At 40.4% G+C, this 24,611-nt stretch overlaps 1 long non-coding RNA gene across 2 annotated transcripts in view; it reads left to right on the top strand.

Annotated features, from left to right (window-relative positions):
- Nucleotides 1-215: 215 nt before the first annotated feature.
- The window catches only part of LOC118146819 (uncharacterized), a 47,615-nt gene continuing 23,219 nt past the window's right edge, over nt 216-24,611 (top strand). For both annotated transcript variants that reach the window (XR_004732849.3, XR_013525302.1), the window contains exons 1-2: nt 216-404; nt 7,423-7,511. This is a non-coding gene — a long non-coding RNA (uncharacterized LOC118146819). The remainder of the gene's footprint in view (nt 405-7,422; nt 7,512-24,611) is intronic.

Raw genomic sequence — 24,611 nt, 5'->3', positions numbered from 1 at the left:
CAGCCTGCCGAGTAACTGGAATTACAAGCATGCACCACCACACCCAGCTAGTTTTTTTGTATTTCAGAGTTTCACCATGTTTCCCAGGCAGAATTCTAACTCCTGAGCTCAAAGGATCTGCCCTGACTCTCCTCTCAAAGTGCTGAGATTATAGACATAAGCCATCATACTTTCCCACACTTATTTTAATTTTATTATTTATGTTTCTTTTCTGCTTAGGATACATAAGACTTACTTAAACTAAGAAGTCATGATTGTAACAATTTGAAATTCTTTTTCCAGTCATTATTTTTAAAATACTGCCACTTCCTGTCTTCTTTTAAAATTCTGATCAGAGGGAGAGAACTCAAGATGGCGCTGTGAGAACAACCCAGGATTGGAGCTCTCATTGAATCTGCAAAGAGGTGAGTCCGAGCTGCATTTTTAGACTGATCTTTGTTGCCCACAAAACAGAGAAACTCCCAAGTATAGAAAAGACACGGGACGCCAGGCAGTAAGTCTGCCTGGCGAAGCCGGCAGCCGGGGCAGCGGTGGCCGGCCCTACCCAGCAATCCCCACAGGGCGTGCTTGTCTGGGTGCCCTGTTGAACCAGCAACCTGAGACTTGAGAGGGCTGGACTTGAGACTGAAGGAGACTTGGACAGTAGGCCAGCCCAGGGGATTGCAGGGACAGAGCGTTCGGGATACCCAGTGGGACGAGCAAAACCGCGATTCCAAACTATCCCGAGCAGACGGTCCGAGACGCTCTGTGGGGGAGAAGCGTCCACCACTACTGAGGCAACCCGTCCCTACTGAGATACACGCACACTGCGGAAACAGCCTCCCGTTGCCGAGGCAACCCATCCCTACTGAGATACACGCCCACTGCTGACGCAGCCTGCGGTTGCCGAGGCAACACGCTACAACAAAGAGACTCCGCCGCAGGGTGTGGCAGAGATCACAGCAGAGCCTGCAGGAACAGGGCGAATCACACAACAGCAGGGCGGAGTCTTGGCAGGCAAACAGTGGCTAGTCTGCCTCCTAGCTGGGCAGGACACCTCAAAGAACATCAAAAAATAAAGCCCGAAACCCCTCAACACAGAGCATTTGAGAAAAAAAGGGTTTTTTTAATGAGCTCTGTTGCAGCAGAATCAAACATAGCAGACTAACAGCCCTGAATGAACAACAGAGCTCACAGCTCAGAAATTGAGCTCCTAAATAGAACAGACTGTCTCCTCAAGCAGTTCCCTGACCCCTCTATATCCAAAAGACTGACATTTGGCAGGCATCATCCTGAGACAAAGATAGCAGAAAAAGAAACAGGTAGCATCCGTCGCTGTGCCACAGCTACTAGAGGTGCACCCCAGACAAGCAGGGCCTAGAGTGGACCTCAGCAGTCATACAGCGAAGGGGCTAGGCTGGTAGAAGGAAAACCAAGTAACAGAAATACTTCATCATCAACAATCTGGGTGTCCACTCAGAGACCCAATCGAAAGGTCAGCAACTACGCAGACGACAAGCAGATAAACCCACAAAGATGGGAAGAAACCAGCGAATAAAGGAGGAAAACACCCGAAACCAGAACACCTCGCCTCCTAGAAAGGACCAAAACTCCTCACCAGCAAGGGAACAAAGCTGGACGGAGAATGACAGTGATGAAATGACAGAATTAGACTTCAGAAGGTGGATAATGAGAAACTTTTGTGAGCTAAAAGAACATGTATTAAATCAATGCAAAGAAACTAAGGAACTTAAAAAAAGACATGAGGAAATAATAACAAGAATGGATAACTTAGAGAGGAATATGAATGAATTAAAAAAGCTGAAAAACACAATACAGGAACTTCACGAAGCATGCACAAGTTTCAATATTCGAATTCACCAGGCAGAGGAAAGAATATCAGAAGTCGAAGACCAACTCAATGAAATAAAACAAGAAACCAAGATCAGAGATAAAAGCAAAAAAGGAATGAACAAAGTCTCCAAGAAATGTGGGACTATGTGAAGAGACCAAACCTACGTTTGATAGGTGTACCAGAATGTGATGAAGAGAATGAATCCAAGCTGGAAAATACTCTTCAGGACATTATCCAGGAAAATTTCTCCCACCTAGAAAGACTGGCCAACACTCAAATGCAGGAAATACAGAGAACACCACAAAGATATTCCACAAGAAGAGCAACCCCAAGGCACATAATCGTCAGATTCAACAAAATTGAAATGAAGGAGAAAATACTAAGGGAAGCCAGAGAGAAAGGTCGGGTCACCCACAAAGGGAAGCCCATCAGACTCACAGCAGATCTCTCAGCAGGAACACTTCAAGCTAGAAGAGAGTGGGGGCAAATATTCAACATCCTTAAAGAAAAGAACTTTCAATCCAAAACTTCATATCCAGCCAAACTGAGCTTCAGAAGTGAAGGAAAAATAAAATTCTTTGCGAACAAGCAAGTACTCAGAGATTTTGTCACCACCAGGCCTGCTTTACAGGCCTGAAAGAGGCACTACACATAGAAAGGAACAACCAGTACCAGCCATTCCAAAATCACACTAAATGCTAAAGAGCATCAACATAATGGAGAATCTACAACAACTAACGGGCAAAACAGCCACCTAGCATCAAAAAGGCAGTATTAAATTCACACATAACAATACTAACACTAAATGTAAATGGACTAAATGCACCAATCAAAAGACACAGACTGGCAAATTGGATAAAAATCCAAAACCCATCAGTGTGCTGTATCCAGGAAACCCATGTCACATGCAAGGATACACAAAGGCTCAAAATAAAGGGATGGAGGAAGATTTACCAAGAAAATGGAGAGCAAAAAAAAGCAGGAGTTGCAATTCTCATCTCTGATAAAATAGACTTTAAAGCAACAAAGATCAAAAGAGACAAAGAAGGCCATTACATAATGGTAAATGGATCAATACAAAAAGAAGAGCTAATGATCCTGAACATATATGGACCCAACACAGGAGCACCCAGATACATAAGGCAAGTTCTTAGTGACTTACAAAAGACTTAGACTCCCACACAATAATAGTGGGAGACTTTAACACCCCACTGTCAATATTAGACAGATCAACCAGACAGAAAATCAACAAGGATTTCCAGGGCTTGAACTCAAACCTGGAGCAAGCAAACCTCATAAACATTTATAGAACTCTCCACCCCAAATCCACAGAATATACATTCTTCTCAGCACCACATCACACCTACTCTAAAATTGACCACATAATTGGAAGTAAAGCACTGCTAAACAAATGCAAAACAACTGAAATCATAACAAACATCCTCTCAGACCATAGTGCAATCAAGTTAGAACTCAGAATTCAGAAACCAACCCAGAACCGCACAGCTTCATGGAAGCTGAACAACTGGCCCTTGAATGTTGACTGGATAAACAATGAAATGAAGGCAGAAATAAAGAAGTTATTCAAACCCAATGAGAACGAAGACACAACATGCCAGAATCTCTGGGACAAATTTAAAGCAGTCTCTAGAGGAAAGTATATAGCAATAAGTGCCCATATGAGGAGAATGGAGAGATCCAAAATTGACACCCTATCGTCAAAATTGAGAGCTAGAGGAGCAACATCAAAAAAACTCAAAACCCAGCAGAAGACAAGAAATAACTAAGATCAGAGCTGAACTGAAGGAGATTGAGACACAAAAAACCCTTCAAAAAATCAAAAAATCCAAGAGCTGGTTTTTTGAAAAGATCAACAAAATAGACAGACCACTAGCCAGATTGATTAAAAAGAAAAGAGAGAACAACCAAATAGATGCAATAAAAAATGATAAAGGGGAAATCACCACAGATTCCACAGAAATTCAAACCATCATCAGAGAATATTACAAACAACTCTATGCACATAAACTAGTAAACCTGGAAGAAATGGATAAATTCCTGGACTCCTGTGTCCTCCCAAGCCTAAACCAGGAGGAAGTTGAAACCATGAATAGACCAATAACAAGTCGAGTCAGCAATTAAGAGCCTACCACACAAAAAAAGCCCAGGTCCAGATGGGTTCACAGCCGAGATCTACCAGACACACAAAGAGGAGCTGGTACCATTCCTTCTGAAACTATTCTAAATAATCCAAAAAGAAGGAATCCTTCCCAAATCATTTTATGTGACCAATATCATCCTGATACCAAAACTGGAGACAACAGATGCTGGAGAGGATGTGGAGAAAAAGGAACACTTTTACACTGTTGGTGGGAGTGTAAATTAGTTCAACCATTGTGGAAGACGGTGTGGCGATTCCTCAAGGCCTTAGAAATAGAAATTCCATTTGACCCAGCAATCCCATTACTGGGTATATATCCAAAAGACTATAAATCGTTCTACTATAAGGACACATGTACACGAATGTTCATTGCAGCACTGTTTACAATAGCAAAGTCCTGGAATCAACCCAAATGCCCATTGATGATAGACTGGATTGGAAAACTGTGGCACAGATACACCATGGAATATTATGCAGCAATCAGAAATGATGAGTTTGTGTCATTTGTAGGGACATGGATGAATCTGGAGAACATCATCCTCAGCAAACTGACACAACAACAGTAAATGAAACACCACATATTCTCACTCATAGGCGGGTGATGAAAAATGAGAACACATGGACACAGGGAGGGGAGTACTAAACACTAGGGTCTATTGGGGTGGAAAAGGGAGGGCCAGTGGGAGGGGGAGGTGGGAAGGATAGCCTGGGGAGAAATGCCACATGTGGGTGAACGGGAGAAAGGAAGCAAAACACACTGCCATGTGTGTACCTATGCAACTGTCTTGCATGTTCTGCACATGTACCCCAAAACCTAAAATGCAATAAAACGTTTTAAAAAAAATAAATTTTACCTTAGATACAGGGAGTTTATGTGCATGATTGTTACATGGAAATATTGGGAAATTCTATGGTTTGGAGTGTGGATTCCATCACCCAAAGTAGCAAGCATAGTACCCGATAGGTAGGTTTTTTTTTTGGCCCATTTTGTCCTTCCCTCCACCCACTAGTGGTTCACAGTGTCTGTTATTCCTGTGCTTATGTTCTTGTGTGCTGAATGTTCATGTGTGCTTATGAGTGAAAAAATGCAGTATTTGGTTTTCTCATCTGTGTTGCTTTGCTTAGGATAATGACCTCCACCTACATTTATGTTGCTAAAAAGGACATCACTTATTTCTATTGAATTGCTTTGGAATATTCTACATGCACATACATGGAATACTAGACAACCATACAAAATAAATCAATCATTTACTTTATGTGGTGTGCCTCTGATGGTCACCTGGGTTGATTTCATGTCTGCTATCATGAATAGTATAGAAATGAACATACGACTGCATGTGTCTTGGTGGCAGAATCATTGATACTACATTGGGTATATACCTAGGGATGGGATTGGTGGGTTGAAATAGTAGCTCTGTTTCACGTTTTTTGAGAAACTTCCAGACTGCTTTCCACAATGGCTGATCTAACTTATACTCCTACCCGCAGTATATAACGTTTTCTCAGCATCCTCACCCAGCATGTGTTGTTTTTTGATTTTTTAATAGTAGCCATTTTTGCTGGTGTGAGATAGTAACTCATTGTGGTTTTGATTTGCATTTCTATGATAATTACTTATGCTACATTTTGTGTTTTGTCTGTCTTAGATGGAGTTTCATTTTTTTTGCCCAGGATCTAGTACAATAGCATGCTTTTTGGCTTACTGCAATCTCTACTTTTCTGATTCAAGTGATTCCCCTGCCTCAGCCTCCCAAGTAGCTAGACTGACAGGTATGTGCCACTGTGCATAGGGTATATTTGTTTGGCTGTATTGGTCAGGCTGGTCTCGAACTCCTGACTGTACCAAGTCGGGGTGGCTCATGCCTGTAATCCCAGCACATTGGGTGGCTGAGGTGGGTGAACATTTTTTTTTCGAGACGGAGTTTCACTTTTGTTACCCAGACTGGAGTGCAATGGTGTGATCTCAGCTCACTGCAACCTCCCCCTCCTGGGTTCAGGCAATTCTCCGGCCTCAGCCTCCTGAGTAGCTGGGATTATGGGCACGCACCACCGTGCCCAGCTAATTTTTCGTATTTTTAGTAGAGATGGGGTTTCACCATGTTGACGAGGATGGTCTCGAATTTATCTGTTTTTTCTAGATTTTCTAATTGGTATTCATAGAGTTGTTCATAGTAGTCTCCGAGGATCTTTTGTATTTCTGTGGGATTAGTCATAATACTGCCTATGTGGTTTTGATTGTGCTTCTTTGGATCTTCTCTTTTTTTCCTTATTCTCTCTTTTTTTGAGATAGAGTTTTTCCTCTGTCACCTGGGATGCAGTGCAATGGCATGATCTTGGATCACTGACACCTTCAGCTCCCAGGTTCAAGCAGTTCTGATGCCTCGGCCTACTAAATACCTAGTAATACAGGCAAGCACCACCATGCCTGGCTATTTTATTTTATTTTTTTAGTAAAGACAAGATTTTACCGTGTTGGCCAGGCTGGTCTCAAATTCCTGACCTCTAGTAATCCACCCAATACAACCTCCCAAAATATTGATATTACAAAAGTGAGCTACCATGCCCAGCCCCCTTTTTTTTCTTTGTATTTTCAAAGGCTAAAATCTTGGTTTTGTTTAATTTTTTATATCAATTTTGCATCTCAATTTTATTGTTTTTCTTAGTTTTAGTTATTTTCTTCTGCTAATTGGGAGTTGTTTTCCCCTCTCTCTCAGTTCTTTTAACTGTGGTTTGATTGTTAATTTGAGATTTTTCTAACTTCTCGATGAAGGTTTTTTAGGGTTATAAACTTTCCACTTAACCCTGCTTTGGCTGCATCCCAGAGATTTGGAAAAGTGTTTTCTATTTTTACTTATTTTCAAACAATTATCTTAATTTCTGCTTAATTTTTATGTTTACCTAGGGGTTATTCAAGTATAAGTTGTATGATTTCCATGTAATTGTGTATTTTGAGAGATTTTTTTTGGTATTGATTTCTATTTTTATTGCAGCATGGTCCAAGATTGTGGTTTATGTAATTTCAGTTTCTTTTGAATTTACTGAGGCTTGCCTTATGACTGAGATGAGCTGATAGTCAATCTTAGACTATGTTTTATGTGCAGATGAGAAGAATATCTGTTCTCTGTTTCTTGGGTGGAGTGTTCATTCTGTACATGTCTGTTAAGTCCAGTTTGTCAAGGGCTGAGTTTAAGTTTGGTATTTCTTTGTTAGTCTTTTTGTAGGACAAGCACTTGTTCTACAAATCAGGGTACTCCATGTTGGATGTATGTATACTTAGAATGGTAGTGGATTGCAATCATTATTATTATGTAATAACTTTCATTATCCTTCTCAGTTTTCTTTGGTTTAACTTCTGCTTTCCTGCTCTTCTTGTTTTTCATTTGCGTGGTGGTTCTTACCCAGCTCTTTTACTTTTTGGCTACAGGTGACACTAGATGTGAGATGGGGGTCTTGAAGACAATACATGGTTGAGTTTCATCTTTTTATTCAGCCTGCCACTTTTTATCATTCCAGGTTAGTATTCATATGTGTGATTTTGAACCTGTCATTGTGTTGTTAGCTTGTTGTAATGTAGACTTGCTTTCTAGCTGCTTTATAATGCCTGTGGGCTATGCACTTAAGTGTGATTTCGTGGGAGCAGGTATCATTCTTTAAAATTCACTTTCAGCATTCCCTTCAGGATGTCTTTAAAGTTTAATCTAATTGAAATTAGATTAGGGTCCTTAGCATTTTCTTGTAGGTGAAAAATTTTATGTCTTCTGTACTTATGAATCTTAGTTTGGTGGGATATAAAATTTCTTGTTTGAAATTTTTTAAAAGAAAGTTGATAATAGACCCACATCACTTCTGGATTGTAAGGTTTCTGCTGAAGACCCACTGTCATCCTGATAGTGTTATTGCTGTAGGTGACCTGACAATTCTTCCTAGCTGCATTTACATTTTCGCTTTTGATTTTTGTTAGTTTTCTTATTTGTTTGTTTGTTTTTTCATTGACCTTAATGAGTCTGATGGTTATGTGCCTTGGGAACAATATTATGTAGCATTTCGCTATGGTTCTCTGTATTCTTTGGGTTTGGATGTTGACCTCTCTAGTGTGATGAAAAAGACTTTCATGGCCGTCTCCTCAAATATATTTTTTTCAAGTGGTTTATTATCTCTCTTTTCCTTGGTCTATTCTGCTGATAACACATCCAATTGCATGTTGATGTTCTTATAGTGAAGTTTTCAGCTGACGAAGTCAATTTTTGGTCTTACTTTAAGTGTCTAGTTCATCTTTGAGCTCTTGGATTTCTTTTTTGCATTGGTTGGCTTCCTTGGATTGTTTCAATTTTCTCTTCAATTTAGATGAGATTTTTTTGCCATCCAGATTCAGAATTCCCATGTCTGTTATTTCAGACCATTGAAATTGGTTGCTGGGGAGCTACCGGTCTGATTTAGTGCCAAAATAGATTCTTGTGTTTAGAACTGTCATCATTCTTGCACTGGTTCTTTCTCATCTGAGATGGCTGGTATGCCTTTGACTGTGATTCAAACTGAGTATTATCATTTGTCTTAATTTCTGGAAGTTCTGAGATGGCAAAGTCTCTGTACAGTGTCATTTTTTCTAAATTCTTGTCTGTGGTTTTACACAGGTTGGGGGCAGAATTAGTAAAGTGACTTTTTGGTGTTGTAATTTGGGCTAAAATCTAGAGATGGTGCTGGAGAATAATGAGCAATAGATGGCCTAATACTCACCTGTAGAGTTTTTTTTTTTTGTATTCTGGCATTTATTCCTGTATTTTACTGGACTAGAGACAGAGAGGCAAACCCCTGACTGGATCTGCTTGTGGGCCTTGGGGAGGCCACCTGCAATCACTGACACTGTGTTGAGAGGTTTTTATTTTTATTTATTTATTTATTTCCCATGGTGGCGCTCTCTCAAGCAGAAGTCTGGTAGTCCAAGGTTTTACCAAACCAGCCCTGTAGCTTAGGGCCTCCTAAAGCACATTCCCACCACTTGATTCTACTGCCTTGGTCTCTTGAGTAGCTGGGATTACAGGTATGTGCCACAATACCCAGCTAATTTTTTCAACTTTTGCTAGAGACAGGATTTCTCCCTGTTGGTCAGGCTGGTCTCAAACTCCCAACCTCAGGTGATCTGCCCACATCAACTTCCCAAAGTGCCAAGATTACAGGCATGAACCACTATGCCTGCCCATTAAGGTGGGATTTTTCTAACTTCTTGATGAGGGCATTTCAGGGCTATAAACTTTCCACTTAAACCTGCTTTGGCTGCATCCCTGAGATGTGGGAACGTTTTTTCTATTTTCATTTATGTCAAAGAATTATCTTAATTTCTGCCTCAATTTTGATGTCCACCTAGGAGTGAGTTAGGTGTAAGTTGTTTGATTTCCCTGTATTTGTGTATTTTGAGAGATCTTGGTATTGAGAGATCTTGGATTTCTATTTTTTTGCACTGTGATCCAAGAGTGTGCATTGTGTAATTTCGGTTTATTTTGAATTTACTGAGACTTGCCTTTTGACTGGGCTGATAGTTAATCTTAGTCTGTGCTCTCTGTGCAGATGAGAAGAATATCTGTTCTCTGTTTGTTAAGTGGAGTGTTTGTTCTGTAGATATCTGTTATGTCAAATTGGTCAAGTGTTGAGTTTAAGTCCAGAGTTTCTTTGTTAGTCTCTTCATAGGCCAAGAAGAACTTATTCTCTAAATCAGGATGCTCCAAAGTTGGATGTATGTATATTTAGGATAGTGTTGGATTGTACCCGTTACTATTGTGTAATGACCTTCATTGTCCTTCTCAGTTTTCACTGGTTTAACACCTGCTTTCCTGCTTTTTGTTTTTCATTTGCATGGTGGCTCTTACCTGGGTCTTTTACTTTGAGGCTATAGGTGTCATTTGATGTGAAATGGGTATCTTAAAGGCAACAGGTGGTTGAGTTTTGTCTTTTATTTAGCCTACCACTCTGTGTTATTCAAGGTTAGTATTGATATGTGTGATTTTCATCCTGTCATCGTGTTGTTAGCTGGTTGCTATATAGGCTTGGTTTCCTAGCTGCTTTATAATGCCTGTGGACTATGCACTTAAGTGTGCTTTTGTGGTAGCAGTATCATTATTTCAAATTTATATCTAGCATGCCCTGAGGATGTCTTGAAAGTCTAATCAACTTGAAGTGTATGCCCTTAGCATTTGCTTGCCTGAGAAGGATTTCATTTCTCTTTTAATCTTAGTTTGGTGGGACATAAAATTCTTGGTTAATTTTGTTTTTTTTTTTTTTTAGGAATGTTGGAAATATGCTCCCAGTCTTTTCTGGATTATAAGGTTTCCACTGAAAGGTCTTCTGCCATCTTGTGGGTGACTTGCCACTGTAGCTTCTCTTACATTTTTGTTTTTGTTGTTTCTTTTTGCATTGACCTTGGTGAATCTGATGACTATGTGCCTTGTAAATGGTCATATTAAGTAGCATCTGGCTGGTCTTCTCTATATTCTTTGGATTTAGATGTCAACCTCTCTAGTGTGATGAGAAAGTCTTTCATGCCTGTCTCCTCAAATATATTTTCAAGTTATTTATTCTTTCTCCTTTCCTCTTTGGAATACTGGTGAGTCAATTCATAGATTTGGTCTCTTTACTTACCCCATATTTCTTGGAGGTTTTGCTCATTTTCAATTCTATTTATTTTTGACTGACTGAGTTGATTTGAAAGAACAAGTCTTGAAACTCTGAGATTCTTCCCTCAGCTCAGTCTACTTTGTTGTTAACACTTCCAATTGCATTATGACATTCTTACAGTGAAGTTTTCAGCCGAAGAAGTCAGTGTATGGTCTTTCTCTAAGTGGCTATTTAATATTTCAGCTCTTGAATGTCTTTAGTATGTTGCTTGTTTTAATTGGAGAGTTTCAATTTTCTCTTCAATCTTTTTATTTTTTTGTAGTATTACTGTAATTTTATTACTTTTTTAATTTTTTTTATTTTTTATTGCGTTTTAGGTTTTGGGGTACATGTGCAGAACATGTAAGATAGTTGCATAGGTACACACATGGCAGTGTGTTTTGCTGCCTTCTGCCCCTTCACCCACATTTGGCATTTCTCCCCATGCTATTCTCTTTAATCTTAATGAGTTTTCTTGCCAGTCAGATTCTGAATTTCACGCCTGTCATTTGAGATCATTGAGACTGGTTCCTGGGAAGCTAACATGCTGATTTGCAGGCAAGGGACATTATGGTATTTTGAAGTCACTGTTCTTGCAGTGGTTCTTTCTCATCTGGGAGGACTGATATAATGTTAACTATAGTGTAAATGGGGCATTGTCAGTTGGCCTAATTTCTGGAAGTTTTGAAATGACAAAGGCTCTGTACAGCATCATTACTAAATTCTTGCCTTTTTTCCACAGGGCATGAGAGCAGAATTAGTAAAATGACTTTTTGGCATTGTAATTTGTACTAAGATCTAGAAGATGGTTCTAGAAAATAATGAGAAATAGATATCTAGAAAATAGTAGGAAATAGAATATTATTTGGCTGCATAGTTCATTTGTGTATTCCAGGACTTGCAGCTAAGTTTCTTTGTGTAATTTTCCATTTGCATCCAAACAGAGAGGAATAAACCCCTCACTGGGTCAGCTTGTGGCTCTTGGGAAGCCACCTGAAATCACTGGCACAGTGTTGAGAGTTTTGTTGTTGTTGTTCTTGCTGTTAGGTTTTTGCCATGGTGGGCTTCCTTGGGGAGGGTATTCCTGCAGACCCGGACTCAGTGATGGATGCATAAAATATAATAACACAGATATTTTGCTTTTTCAGTTCAGCTGTGGGTCCATAGAGAAATATGCCATGGCCTAGCTGAACACTCAGGGCCCCGTAACACCACCCTCCCATCACCTTGTCCCCCCCCACATTTTCCCCTACCTGTCTGCCACAGAAACTGCCTGAACCTTAGTGCCTGAGGTTCCTGTCAGATCTGATTGACAGTAGCACAACCCTTCCTCACATGAGAGACCTAGGTGGTGTGCTCATCAGAATCTAATGTTTGCCAAAGAGCTGAGGTGAAAGTCTCATCCTGAAATCATTCCATTCTCACCCCTGACTCCATTCCCCCACACCACCTTTTCTCCTCCATCTGTGAAAAAATTATTTTCCACCAATGTGGTCCCTGGTATCAAAAAGGTTGGGGATAACTGCTCTAGAGGGAGGCATGTCTAAGTCTCACATCAACCCAAGAACCAGTGTGACTCAGTTTTCTGAGAGTGTGGGCTGCTATCCTTTTGGTTTCACTACCTGCAGGATCTTCCTGCACTCCCTGACTGAGAAATGGATGAATAAATTACATTGACACAGATATCATGCTTTGCCAGTTCAGCTGAGGGTCTGGGCAGCTTACAGGCTTCCTGGAGAGTACTGTAAACAGCTAGCAGCAATTGGCCCTCCCCAGAAAGTGAGACTTGCATTTATTTAGTGAATAAATAAATAGCTATTTGCTTTTCTTATTAACTAAATGTAAAGGGGATTTAGGCTGCCTTCAGCCAAGAACTATGAAAAAACACTTAGGTCTTCCAAAAGAGTTTGAGACTATATTCTATAACTTTCTCTATTATTTTTTCCTTAATATTTAGCCACCACTCTCAGTAAATTCCCTCATAATTCTATTCAAGTGCCAAGCACAGATCAATCCCAGCTCAGCAACCCTGAGCTGCAAACTGCTGTGTTTGGGCTACCTTTTCTGGAAGCTTGGGGTTAAGTTCCAAGTGCCGTGCAGGAACACACTCAGGTAGAGGAAAGCACCTAGGCTGGGTGATGGAGGCTGTACTGGGTGTCTGTTTGCTGGGGCAACCAGGCAGGCACCTTGTGAGAGGCTGGTGGGCCTGAAGCACAAATGTGTCCCAGTTCTGCAGAGAAATAGATCCTGCCTTCTCCCCAGTGATTAGCTTTGTCCAGAGCCCCACACAGGGAGATGGGCAGTTTTGGAGGATGGTTGCTTATGACCAGGCTCTCTGAGAGATGGCCTATTCTTAAGGGTCCCGTCTCTGCTCCTGCTGCAGTTCCATCTCTAGTCTTTGGGGATATCCCCCTGCATTGGAACATATCTGTGGGGGTGTGAGATGCCCTGCAGCTGGCAGCCAAGTAATACAGGAGTTATTAATAAAGTATTTTCAGGTAGCTAGAAAGGGTAAAAATTTTTAGTGGAATTTTCTTTTAATAAAAAGCAGCCCAAAACCATTTATTCTCTAACAGAAAGCAGCCTGAAAGGTCAGTCATAGATATGCAGACTAGGAGCTTTTATATGTAAATACCTGCAGCTGTACCTGGAAGTTGGGTGCATTCAATATGGCGTCTTTCTTTCTCTTTTCCTTGTCACCGCATGTGCCAGTGTCATGGCAGCCTCCAGCTAAAACTATATTCAGGTATGGAGCCTGCCAAGTGGAGGCTGCATTTGCATAATAAAAGACTAGGTTGGTAGGGCCGATCTTTTTGCAGGCTACGTAAATGGCATACCTGGTCAAACCAATCCCCTGAGTCCTGTGTCACCTGAGTCCAATCAATCACCACCTCCTCAAGCCTCTGTGTAAAATGGATCCCCATTATGCCACAAACCTGAGATCCTCTCTTGGTTAACCCACTTTCTCAGCATGAGGCAGTCTTTACTCTCTTTATTCTTTTTTGTCTATTAAACTTTCTGCTCCTAAACCTAATCCTGTGTGTCTGTGTCCTGAACTCTTTCTTGTCCATGACAAAAACTAGGGTATATACCCCAGACAAGACAGCCATTTCACCAAGTGTCTGCTGCCAGAGTGAGAAGTCCTCCAGTCCCTTCACCCATGCCTAGGATTCAGAAAGCAGTCATAGCATTCAGGCACACCAGGCAGTATTCCCAATTTCCTCCATTGCCAGCCTTTGGATCTGTGTCTTCTTTCCAACCACATTTGAGGTTTTCTCTCCAAAGATCTGTTCAAATTATATTGGTGTCGTCAAAATGGAGGTCTCTGTGAAAGTGACATTTAGTCTCATTTAGGCTCGTTTAGTCATCAGTCTTAGCCCTAAGTCTCCTGTATCTACCCAGCCAGCTGTCAGAGCCTGGGAATTGGGAAGTGGTTTACTCTAAGGTTGGTGAAAATAATTTACCAACAAAAGTATAGGTTTGAAAAAGGAAAGTTTGTTAGAAAGAAAAAATGCTGTAAAAGAGTGCAGCAGAGCACCTCAGCTAGAGAACTGAGCTCACCACAGGTGGATTTTCCTGAGGGTTATTTATGGACTTCAACAAAGGAGCTTAGGGTTGTAAAATCTAAATGAGTTTAGGCATGGCATTCCAGAAATAAATCAAAATGTTTGTTAGTTACAGTAAAAGTTGAAGGAGTTCTGAAACGACATGCTGTCTTTAGATATTAGGAAAATTTGATTCCATATTCCCAGGTAAGGAGTTTTGCCTCTTGGATGGCCTACTGATGGTTACCAAATGGTCTTTGCTGCCTTTTAAATTCCTAACATAAGAATTTTTTTCCTTGGGTAGTCTGTTTTATGGCTACCAGATGAGTTCCTCTCTTGTCAGTATCCAGATTGAGGTGGCAGTTGCCTGGATTGACACCTGAATAACTTAAAATAGAACCCCCCCACACACACAAACACACTCACACTTCCACACACATTGAACCAAAGTCAGGTTCCTCTTAACTTGTGTACTGGAATTATGCAAAATTATTTAAAATGTAGCCTTTGGGGAAATACCTGTAAATGTACAGTGTGTGCACTATCTTTGCAACTTTGCATTAATCTATCATTACAAAACATTTAACAGTCACCAGGAATGTATATACTTGCATATATATTCCTCTAATATACATGAAGAGGAAGATAGCCAGTTAAACAGATAGATGTTAATTAGCTTCACAGGTAAAACAAAATCCAAACATTTTTATTTGGTCTTTAAGAGAGAAGTGCTGATTGCAACATGTAAAAGTAAGGTAATCATTTTTCATTTTCAAGGATGATAAATATAGGCTTGAATGAAACCTCACAAAAAGACATGGAATGTATAGTATTTTATTACAAATATGTCATTTGACATTATCAGCTGCCATTTAAATTTTTTTGGATAAGGAAAGTTTTTAGAACTTAGGTAAACAACAAACAAAGACTAAGAAGTTGTTTGTCAAAGAAATAGACCTTTGACAAGTGGACATCCAAACCAAATGAGAACCAGTTAGGTACACTTTTTCACATGTCCAGAATTATGGAATTACATATGACCTCAGCAGTCATATGTATTACATATGTTTCAGTAAAAGAAATGAGGGCGAAATAAACCTGTGACTACACAGCAACTACAAAAACTGGTATAGGATCTATAGTTGGAATATTTTTTATAAAAATGTAAAATATGTAAATTAGGTTTAAATGTATAAATGCAATACATGAAATTCAAACTCTGGGCTTTTTATGAGTGTGTGATTCTTGTACAGTTCTAATAGCTTCATGGCATTAGATGCCATTTTTATTGTACAAACAGATCTGTAGACTCTGCATTTGTGTTACCAGTAATTTTTTAACAAGCTTCATAATTATTTTTTTCTTATTATCTGACAGATAGTTATGAACACCTATTTATAATCTTGTGAAAATTGTGTTAGTGTAAGCCTGCTGTGTTGGCTCATGCCTATAATCCCAGCACTTTGGGAGGCCAAGGTAGGAGGATGACATGAGGTCCTGAGTTTGAAACTACCCTGGCCCATAGGGTGAGGCCCTGTCTGTGTCTACTACATATACAGAAATTAGCTGGGTGTGGTTGTACAGCCTATAATCTCACCTACTTGGGAGGCTGAGGCAAGAAAACAGCTTGATCCCAGGAGGCAGATGAGGCAATTAGCCACGATAGCACCATTGCACTCCAGCCTGGGCAAGAAGAGCGAAACTTCGTTCCATCGCAAAAAAAAGAAAAAAAAAGCATTGTATCAGTGGTCAGTGTAATACAATTTTTTTGGTGTGGTTCTTCCTCCTTATTTCTCTCTCTCTCTCTCTCTCTCATTCTGTCTCTCTCTTTTTACATTCACAGGTAACACTGTATGATTTTATTCTGTACACGATGATGTTTGATGCACAAAAGCACTGTGGAATAATGAAACCCAGAGAATTAATAAATGCATTTTCTCACATAGTTATTATTTTTATGGTAAGAGCAAATTAACATCGACACTGTGAACAAATTTCAACAATATACCTTCATTAACTATAGTCACCCTGCTACACAATGGATCTCTTTAAATTTTTTTTTTTAATTTTTTATTGGATTTTAGGTTTTGGGGTACATGAGCAGAGCATGCAAGACAGTTGCGTAGGAACACACATGGCAGTATGCTTTCCTTTCCTTCTCCCCTTCACCCACATTTGGCATTTCTCCCCAGGCTATCCCTCCCCACCTCCCCCTCCCACTGGCCCTCCCCTTTTCCCCCCACTAGAACCCAGTGTTTAATACTCCCCTCCCTGTGTCCATGTGTTCTCATTTTTCATCACCCGCCTATGAGTGAGAATATGCGGTGTTTCATTTTCTGTTCTTGTGTCAGTTTGCTGAGGATGACGTTCTCCAGATTCATTCATGTCCCTACAAACGACACAAATTCATCATTTCTGATTGCTGCATAATATTCCATGGTGTATCTGTGCCACATTTTTCCAATCCAGTCTATCATCAATGGGCATTTGGGTTGATTCCAGGTCTTTGCTATTGTAAACAGTGCTGCAATGAAAATTGGTGTACATGTGTCCTTATAGTAGAACGCTTTATAGTCTTTTGGATATATACCCAGTAATGGGATTGCTGGGTCAAATGGAATTTCTATTTCCAAGGCCTTGAGGAATCGCCACACTGTCTTCCACAATGGTTGAACTAATTTACACTCCCACCAACAGTGTAAAAGTGTTCCTTTTTCTCCACATCCTCTCCAGCATCTGTTGTCTCCAGATTTTTTAATGATCGCCATTCTAACTGGCGTGAGATGGTATCTCAATGTGGTTTTGATTTGCATCTCTCTGATGACCAGTGACGATGAGCATTTTTTCATATGATTGTTGGCCTCATATATGTCTTCTTTCGTAAAGTGTCTGTTCATATCCTTTGCCCACTTTTGAATGGGCTTGTTTGTTTTTTTCCTGTAAATCCGCTTGAGTTCTTTGTAAATTCTGGATATCAGCCCTTTGTCAGATGGGTAAACTGCAAAGATTTTTTCCCATTCTGTTGGCTGCCGATCCACTCTAGTGACTGTTTCTTTTGCCGTGCAGAAGCTGTGGAGTTTCATTAGGTCCCATTTGTCTATTTTGGCTTTTGTTGCTAATGCTTTTGGTGTTTTGTTCATGAAGTCCTTGCCTACTCCTATGTCCTGGATAGTTTTGCCTAGATTTCCTTCTAGGGTTTTTATGGTGCCAGGTCTTATGTTTAAGTCTTTAATCCATCTGGAGTTAATTTTAGTGTAAGGTGTCAGGAAGGGGTCCAGTTTCTGCTTTATGCACATGGCTAGCCAGTTTTCCCAACACCATTTGTTAAACAGGAAATCCTTTCCCCCTTGATTGTTTTTGTCAGGTTTATCAAAGATTGTATAGTTGTAGATATGTTGTGTTGCCTCCAGTGCCTCTGTTTTGTTCCATTGGTCTATATCTCTGTTTTGGTACCAGTACCATGCTGTTTTGATTACTGTAGCCTTGTAGTATAGTTTGAAATCCGGTAGTGTGATGCCCCCCGCTGTGTTCTTCTTGCTTAGAATTGACTTGGCTATGCGGGCTCACTTTTGGTTCCATATGAAGTTCATGGTGGTTTTTTCCAGTTCTGTGAAGAAAGTCAATAGTAGCTTGTTGGGGATAGCATTGATTCTGTAAATTACTTTGGGCAGTATAGCCATTTTCACGATGTTAATTCTTCCTAACCATGAACATTGAATGTTTCTCCATCTGTTTGTGTCCTCTCTGATTTCGTTGAGCAGTGGTTTGTAGTTCTCCTTGAAGAGGTCCCTTACATTCCTTGTGAGTTGTATTCCAAGGTATTTTATTCTTTTTGTAGCACTTGTGAATGGCAGTTCGTTCTTGATTTGGCTCTCTTTAAGTCTGTTATTGGTGTAGACGAATTCTTGTGATTTTTGCACATTGATTATATATCCTGAGACTTTGCTGAAGTTCCTTATCACTTTCAGCAGTTTTTGGGCTGAGGCAATGGGGTCTTCTAGGTATACTATCATGTCGTCTGCAAATAGAGACAATTTGGCTGCCTCCTTTCCTATTCGAATACCCTTTATTTCTTTTTCTTGCCTGATTGCTCTGGCTAGAACTTCCAGAACTATATTGAATAGGAGTGGTGAAAGAGGGCATCCTTGTGTAGTGCCAGATTTCAAAGGGAATGCTTCTAGTTTTTGCCCATTCAGTATGATATTGGCTGTAGGTTTGTCATAAATAGCTTTTATTACTTTGAGATACGTTCCATCGATACCGAGTTTATTGAGGGTTTTTAGCATAAAGGGCTGTTGAATTTTGTCAAAGGCCTACTCTGCGTCAATTGAGATAATCATGTGGTTTTTGTTTATGGTTCTGTTTATGTAGTGAATTACGTTGATAGACTTGCATATGTTGAACCAGCCTTGCATCCCCGGGATGAATCCTACTTGATCATGGTGAATAAGTTTTTTGATTTGCTGTTGCATTCAGCTTGCCAATATTTTATTGAAGATTTTTGCATCTATGTTCATCATGGATATTGGCCTGAAGTTTTCTTTTCTTGTTGGGTCTCTGCCGGGTTTTGGTATCAGAATGATGTTGGTCTCATAAAATGATTTGGGAAGTATTCCCTCTTTTTGGATTGTTTGAAATCGTTTTAGAAGGAATGGTACCAGCTCCTCTTTGTGTGTATGGGAGAATTCGGCTGTGAACCCATCTGGACCTGGACTTTTTTTGTGTGGTAGGCTCTTAATTGCTGCCTCGACTTCTGACCTTGTTATTGGTCTATTCATAGTTTCGGCATCCTCCTGGTTTAGGCTTGGGAGGATGCAGGAGTCCAGGAATTTATCCATTTCTTCCAGGTTTACTAGTTTATCTGCATAGAGTTGTTTGTAATATTCTCTGATGATGGTTTGAATTTCTGTGGAATCTGTGGTGATTTCCCCTTTATCATTTTTATTGCATCTATTTGGTTGTTCTCTCTTTTCTTTTTAATCAATCTGGCTAGTGGTCTGTCTATTTTGTTGATCTTTTCAAAAAACCAGCTCTTGGATTTATTGATTTTTTGAAGGGTTTTTCGTGTCTCAATCTCCTTCAGCTCAGCTCTGATCTTAGTTATTTCTTGTCTTCTGCTGGGTTTTGAGTTTTTTTGATCTTGCTCCTCTAGCTCTTTCAATTTTGACGATAGGGTGTCAATTTTGGATCTCTCCATTCTCCTCATATGGCCACTTATTGCTATATACTTTCCTCTAGGGACTGCTTTAAATGTGTCCCAGAGGTTCTGGCATGTTGTGTCTTCCTTCTCATTGGTTTCGAAGAACTTCTTTATTTCTGCCTTCATTTCATTGTTTACCCAGTCAACATTCAAGAGCCAGTTGTTCAGTTTCCATGAAGCTGTGCAGTTCTGGGTTGGTTTCTGTATTCTGAGTTCTAACTTGATTGCACTATGGTCTGAGAGGCTGCTTGTTATGATTTCAGTTGTTTTGCATTTGTTGAGCAGTGCTTTACTTCCAATTATGTGGTCAATTTTAGAGTAGGTGTGATGTGGTGCTGAGAAGAATGTATATTCTGTGGATTTGGGGTGGAGAGTTCTGTAAATGTCTATCAGGTTTGCTTGCTCCAGGTGTGAGTTCAAGCCCTCAATATCCTTGTTGATTTTCTGTCTTGTTGATCTGCCTATTATTGACAGTGGAGTGTTATAGTCTCCCACTATTATTGTGTGGGAGTCTAAGTCTCTTTGTAAGTCACTAAGAACTTGCCTTATGTATCTGGGTGCTCCCGCACTGGGTCCATATATGTTTAGGATCGTTAGCTCTTCTTGTTTTATCGATCCTTTTAGCATTATGGAATGGCCTTCTTTGTCTCTTTTGATCTTTGTTGCTTTAAAGTCTATTTTATCAGAGATGAGAATTGCAACTCCTGCTTTTTTTTGCTCTCCATTAGCTTGGTAAATCTTCCTCCATCCCTTTATTTTGAGCCTTTGTGTATCCTTGCATGTGAGATGGGTTTCCTGGATACAGCACACTGATGGGTTTTGGATTTTTATCCAATTTGCCAGTCTGTGTCTTCTGATTGGTGCATTTAGTCCATTTACATTTATGGTTAATATGGTTATGTGTGAATTTGATACTGCCATTTTGATGCTAAGTGGCTGTTTTGCCTGTTAGTTGTTGTAGATTCTTCATTATGTTGATGCTCTTTAGCATTTAGTGTGATTTTGGAATGGCTGGTACTGGTTGTCCCTTTCTATGTGTATTGCCTCTTTTAGATGCTCTTGTAAAGCAGGCCTGGTGGTGACAAAATCTCTGAGTACTTGCTCTTTCACAAAGGATTTTATTTTTCCTTCACTTCTGAAGCTCAGTTTGGCTGGATATGAAATTCTGGGTTGAAAGTTCTTTTCTTTAAGAATGTTGAATATTGGCCCCCACTCTCTTCTGGCTTGTAGTGTTTCTGTCAAGAGATCTGCTGTGAGTCTGATGGGCTTCCCTTTGTGGGTAACTCGACCTTTCTCTCTGGCTGCCCTTAGTATTTTCTCCTTTATTTCAACCTTGTTGAATCTGACGATTATGTGCCTTGGGGTTGCTCTCCTTGCAGAATATCTTTGTGGTGTTCTCTGTATTTCCTGCATTTGAGTGTTGGCGTGTCTTGCTAGGTGGGGGAAGTTTTCCTGGATGATGTCCTTAAGAGTATTTTCCAGCTTGGATTCATTCTCTTCGTCCCCTTCTGGTACACTTATCAAATATAGGTTAGGTCTTTTCACATAGTCCCACATTTCTTGGAGACTTTGTTCATTTTTTCTGCGCTTTTTTCTCTAATATTGGTTTCTCGTTTAATTTCATTGAGTTGGTCTTCGACTTCAGATATTCTTTCTTCTGCTTGGTCAAATCGGCTATTCAATCTTGTGCATGCTTCGCGAAGTTCTCGTATTGTGTTTTTCAGCTCCTTTAATTCATTCATATTCCTCTTTAAGTTATCCATTCTTGTTATCATTTCCTCATATCTTTTTTTAAGTTCCTTAGTTTCTTTGCATTGATTTAATACATGTTCTTTTAGCTCACAAAAGTTTCTCATTATCCACCTTCTGAAGTCTAATTCCGTCATTTCATCACAGTCATTCTCCGTCCAGCTTTGTTCCCTTGCTGGTGAGGAGTTTTGGTCCTTTCTAGGCGGTGAGGTGTTCTGGTTTTGGGTGTTTTCCTCCTTTTTTCGCTGGTTTCTTCCCATCTTTGTGGGTTTATCAGCTTGTCGTCTGCGTAGTTTCTGACTTTTCGATTGGGTCTCTGAGTGGACACCCAGATTGTTGATGATGAAGTATTTCTGTTACTTGGTTTTCCTTCTACCAGCCTAGCCCCTTCGCTGTACGACTGCTGAGGTCCATTCTAGGCCCTGCTTGTCTGGGGTGCACCTCTAGCCGCTGTGGCACAGTGAGGAATGCTACCCGTTTCTTTCTCTGCTATCTTTGTCCCAGGATGATGCCTGCCAAATGTCAGTCTTTTGGATATAGAGGGGTCAGGGAGCTGCTTGAGGAGACAGTCTGTTCTTTTTAGGAGCTCAATTTTTCAGCTGTGAGCTCTGTTGTTCATTCAGAGCTGTTAGGCTGCTATGTTTGATTCTGCTGCAACAGAGCTCATTAAAGAAACCCTTTTTTTCTCAAATGCTCTGTGTTTTGGGGGGTTCGGGCTTTATTTTTCGGTGTCCGTTGAGATGTCCTGCCCAGCTAGGAGGCAGACTAGCCACTGTTTGCCTGCCGAGTCTCCGCCCTGCTGTTGTGTGATTCTCCCTGTTCCTGCAGGCTCTGCTGTGGTCTCCGCCACACCCTGCGGCGGAGTCTCTTCATTGTAGTGTGTTGCCTCGGCAACGGCAGGCTGCCTCAGCAGTGGGCGTGTATCTCAGTAGGGACGGATTGCCTCGGCAACGGCTGGGTGCGTCAGCAGTGGGCGTGTATCTCAGTTGGGGTTGGTTGCCTCGGTAGTGGTGGACGCCCCTCCCCCACAGAGCGTCTCGGACCGTCTGCTCGGGATAGTTTGAAATCGCAGTTTTGTTCGTCCCACTGGGTACCCTGAACGCTCTGTCCCTGCAATCCCCTGGGCTGGCCTACTGTCCAAGTCTCATTCAGTCTCAAGTCCAGCCCTCTCAAGTCTCAGGTTGCCTCAACAGGGCACCTGGACAAGCGTGCCCTGTGGGGATTGCTGGGTAGGGCCGGCCGCCGCCGCCCCGGCTGCTGGCTTCACCAGGCAGACTTACTGCCTGGCATCCATGTCTCCCTTACACTTGGGAGTTTCCCCGTTCTGTGGGCAACAAAGATCAGTCTGGAAATGCAACTTCGACTCACCTCTTTGTGGATTCAACGAGAGCTCCAATCCTGGGTTGTTCTCACAGCACCATCTTGAGTCCTCCCCCCGATCTCTTTAAATTTATTACAGCTGTCTGACTGTAATTACAAATCCTTTGATAAAACTCTTCTCATTATTCCGTTTCCCCTAAAGACTCCGTCTCTGGTAAAAATCATTTTACTCTCTACCTCTATAGAGTCTTCTATTTTTTTCATTTTAAGCTTTCTTATAAGAGTGACACCATGTGGTATTTGTCTTTGTTTACCTGATATAGTTCACTCAATGTGATGTCCTACAGGTTCATCCCTGTTGCTGCAGATGAGAGTTTCATTTTGTGATAGCTGAATGCTATTTCATTGCATATATGTATCAAATTTTCCTTATGTATTCACTGATGGACACTTGAGTTTATTACATAGCTTGGCTAATGTGAATAATGCTGAAATAAACATTGGAGTGCATAGATCTCTTTGACATTCTGGATTCAATTCCTTTTGATATGTACCCAAAAGTGGAATTTCCAGATAATAAATTAATTTGATATTTTAATTTTTGAGGAAGCTCCAAACTGTTCATGGAGTATAATGGATATAGTGATGTAAATGGATATACTAAATCACATTCTCCTCTGTAATGTGCAAGAGTATTTTTTCCTCCAGTCTTAGTTTTTTGTTTCTTCTTTTCCTTTTCCTTTTTTTTCTTTAAATAGTGATTATTCCAACTGAAATGTGGTGATGTCTCATTGTGGTTTTGATTTGCATGCTTGTTTTTTTTTTTTTGAGCCAGAGTTTCACACTTGTTGCCCAGGCTGGGGGGCAATGGTGTGATCTCAGCTCACCGCAACCACCACCTCCCAGGTTGAAGTGATTCTCCTACCTCATCCTCCTGAGTAGCTGGGATTATAGGAGTGTGCCACCACGTCCAGATAATTTTTGTATTTTTGGTAGAATGGGTTCCATTATGTTGGCCAGACTGGTCTCAACCTCCTGACCTCAGGTGATTAGACTTCCTCGGCTTTCCAAAGGGCTGGGATTACAGATGTGAGCCATGAAGCTGACCATGTGTCTTCTTCTGAATAATGCCTTTTGAGGAAAGTCTATTAAGAGACCTAATTTTTTATACAGAGTTATTTATTTTTTTTCTTCTAATTTCAAAGTTTAATTTCTATTTTAGGTTCAGGGGTACATATGCAGGTTTGTTATGTAGGTAAACTCATGTGATAGGGGTTTGTTATACAGATTATTTCATCACCCAGGTATTAAGGCTAGGGCCTGTTAGTTGTTTTCCCTGATTCTTTCCGTCCTAACACTCTCTACCCTTTGACAGACCACTGTGTGTTGTTCCCCTCTATATGTTCATGTGATCCTATCATTTACCTCCCAATTATAAGTGAGGTTATGCAGTATTTGTTTGCTTGCTTTTGAATCTGTTTTTAGTTCCTTATATATTTCGATTAACCCCTTGTCTGATGTATAGTTGCAAATATTTGCTCTCATTATTTTACTCTTGTTATTACTATATTTTTTTCTGTATGAAAGCTTTATAGCATGATGTAACCTCATTTGTCTGTGGTTTTCAGCTTGTGCTTTTGAGGTCTGATCCAAGAAAATTATTTCCAAGACCAAGGTCATTACGTGCGTTTGTGTTTTATTCACAAGTTTGGGGTTTTCATTACATCTTTATTTTAATTGTTGATTAAAATGTATTTTTAGAGATGAGGTTTCATTACATAGCCTAGGCCTGAGTGCAGTGGCATGAGTGTGGCATTCTACAGCGTTGAACTTCCAGACTCAGGTGATCCCCCAAGTAGGTAGAACTATAGGTGACACCACTGTATAGGCATTTTAATCCATTTGAGTAAATTTTTATATGTGGTAAGAGACAGGGTTCTAATTTTGTTTTTCTGCATGTAGCTCTTTTGTTTTACCAGCGCCACTTATTGAAGAGACTGACCTTTTCTCATTTTATGTTCTTGTCACGTCTGTAAAATATCAGCTGGCTATACATGTGTGGATTTATTTTTGCACAGTGTGTTCTGTTGTATTGGTTTATAGCATTGTGATGCCTCCAGCTTTGTCGGTTCACTCACCAACCCCACTATCATC

This window comes from Callithrix jacchus, chromosome 13, assembly GCF_049354715.1.
Source record: "Callithrix jacchus isolate 240 chromosome 13, calJac240_pri, whole genome shotgun sequence".
Lineage (NCBI taxonomy): Eukaryota > Metazoa > Chordata > Mammalia > Primates > Cebidae > Callithrix > Callithrix jacchus.
Note: the sequence above shows the minus strand (reverse complement) of the source record. Positions and strands in the feature narration are given on the sequence as shown.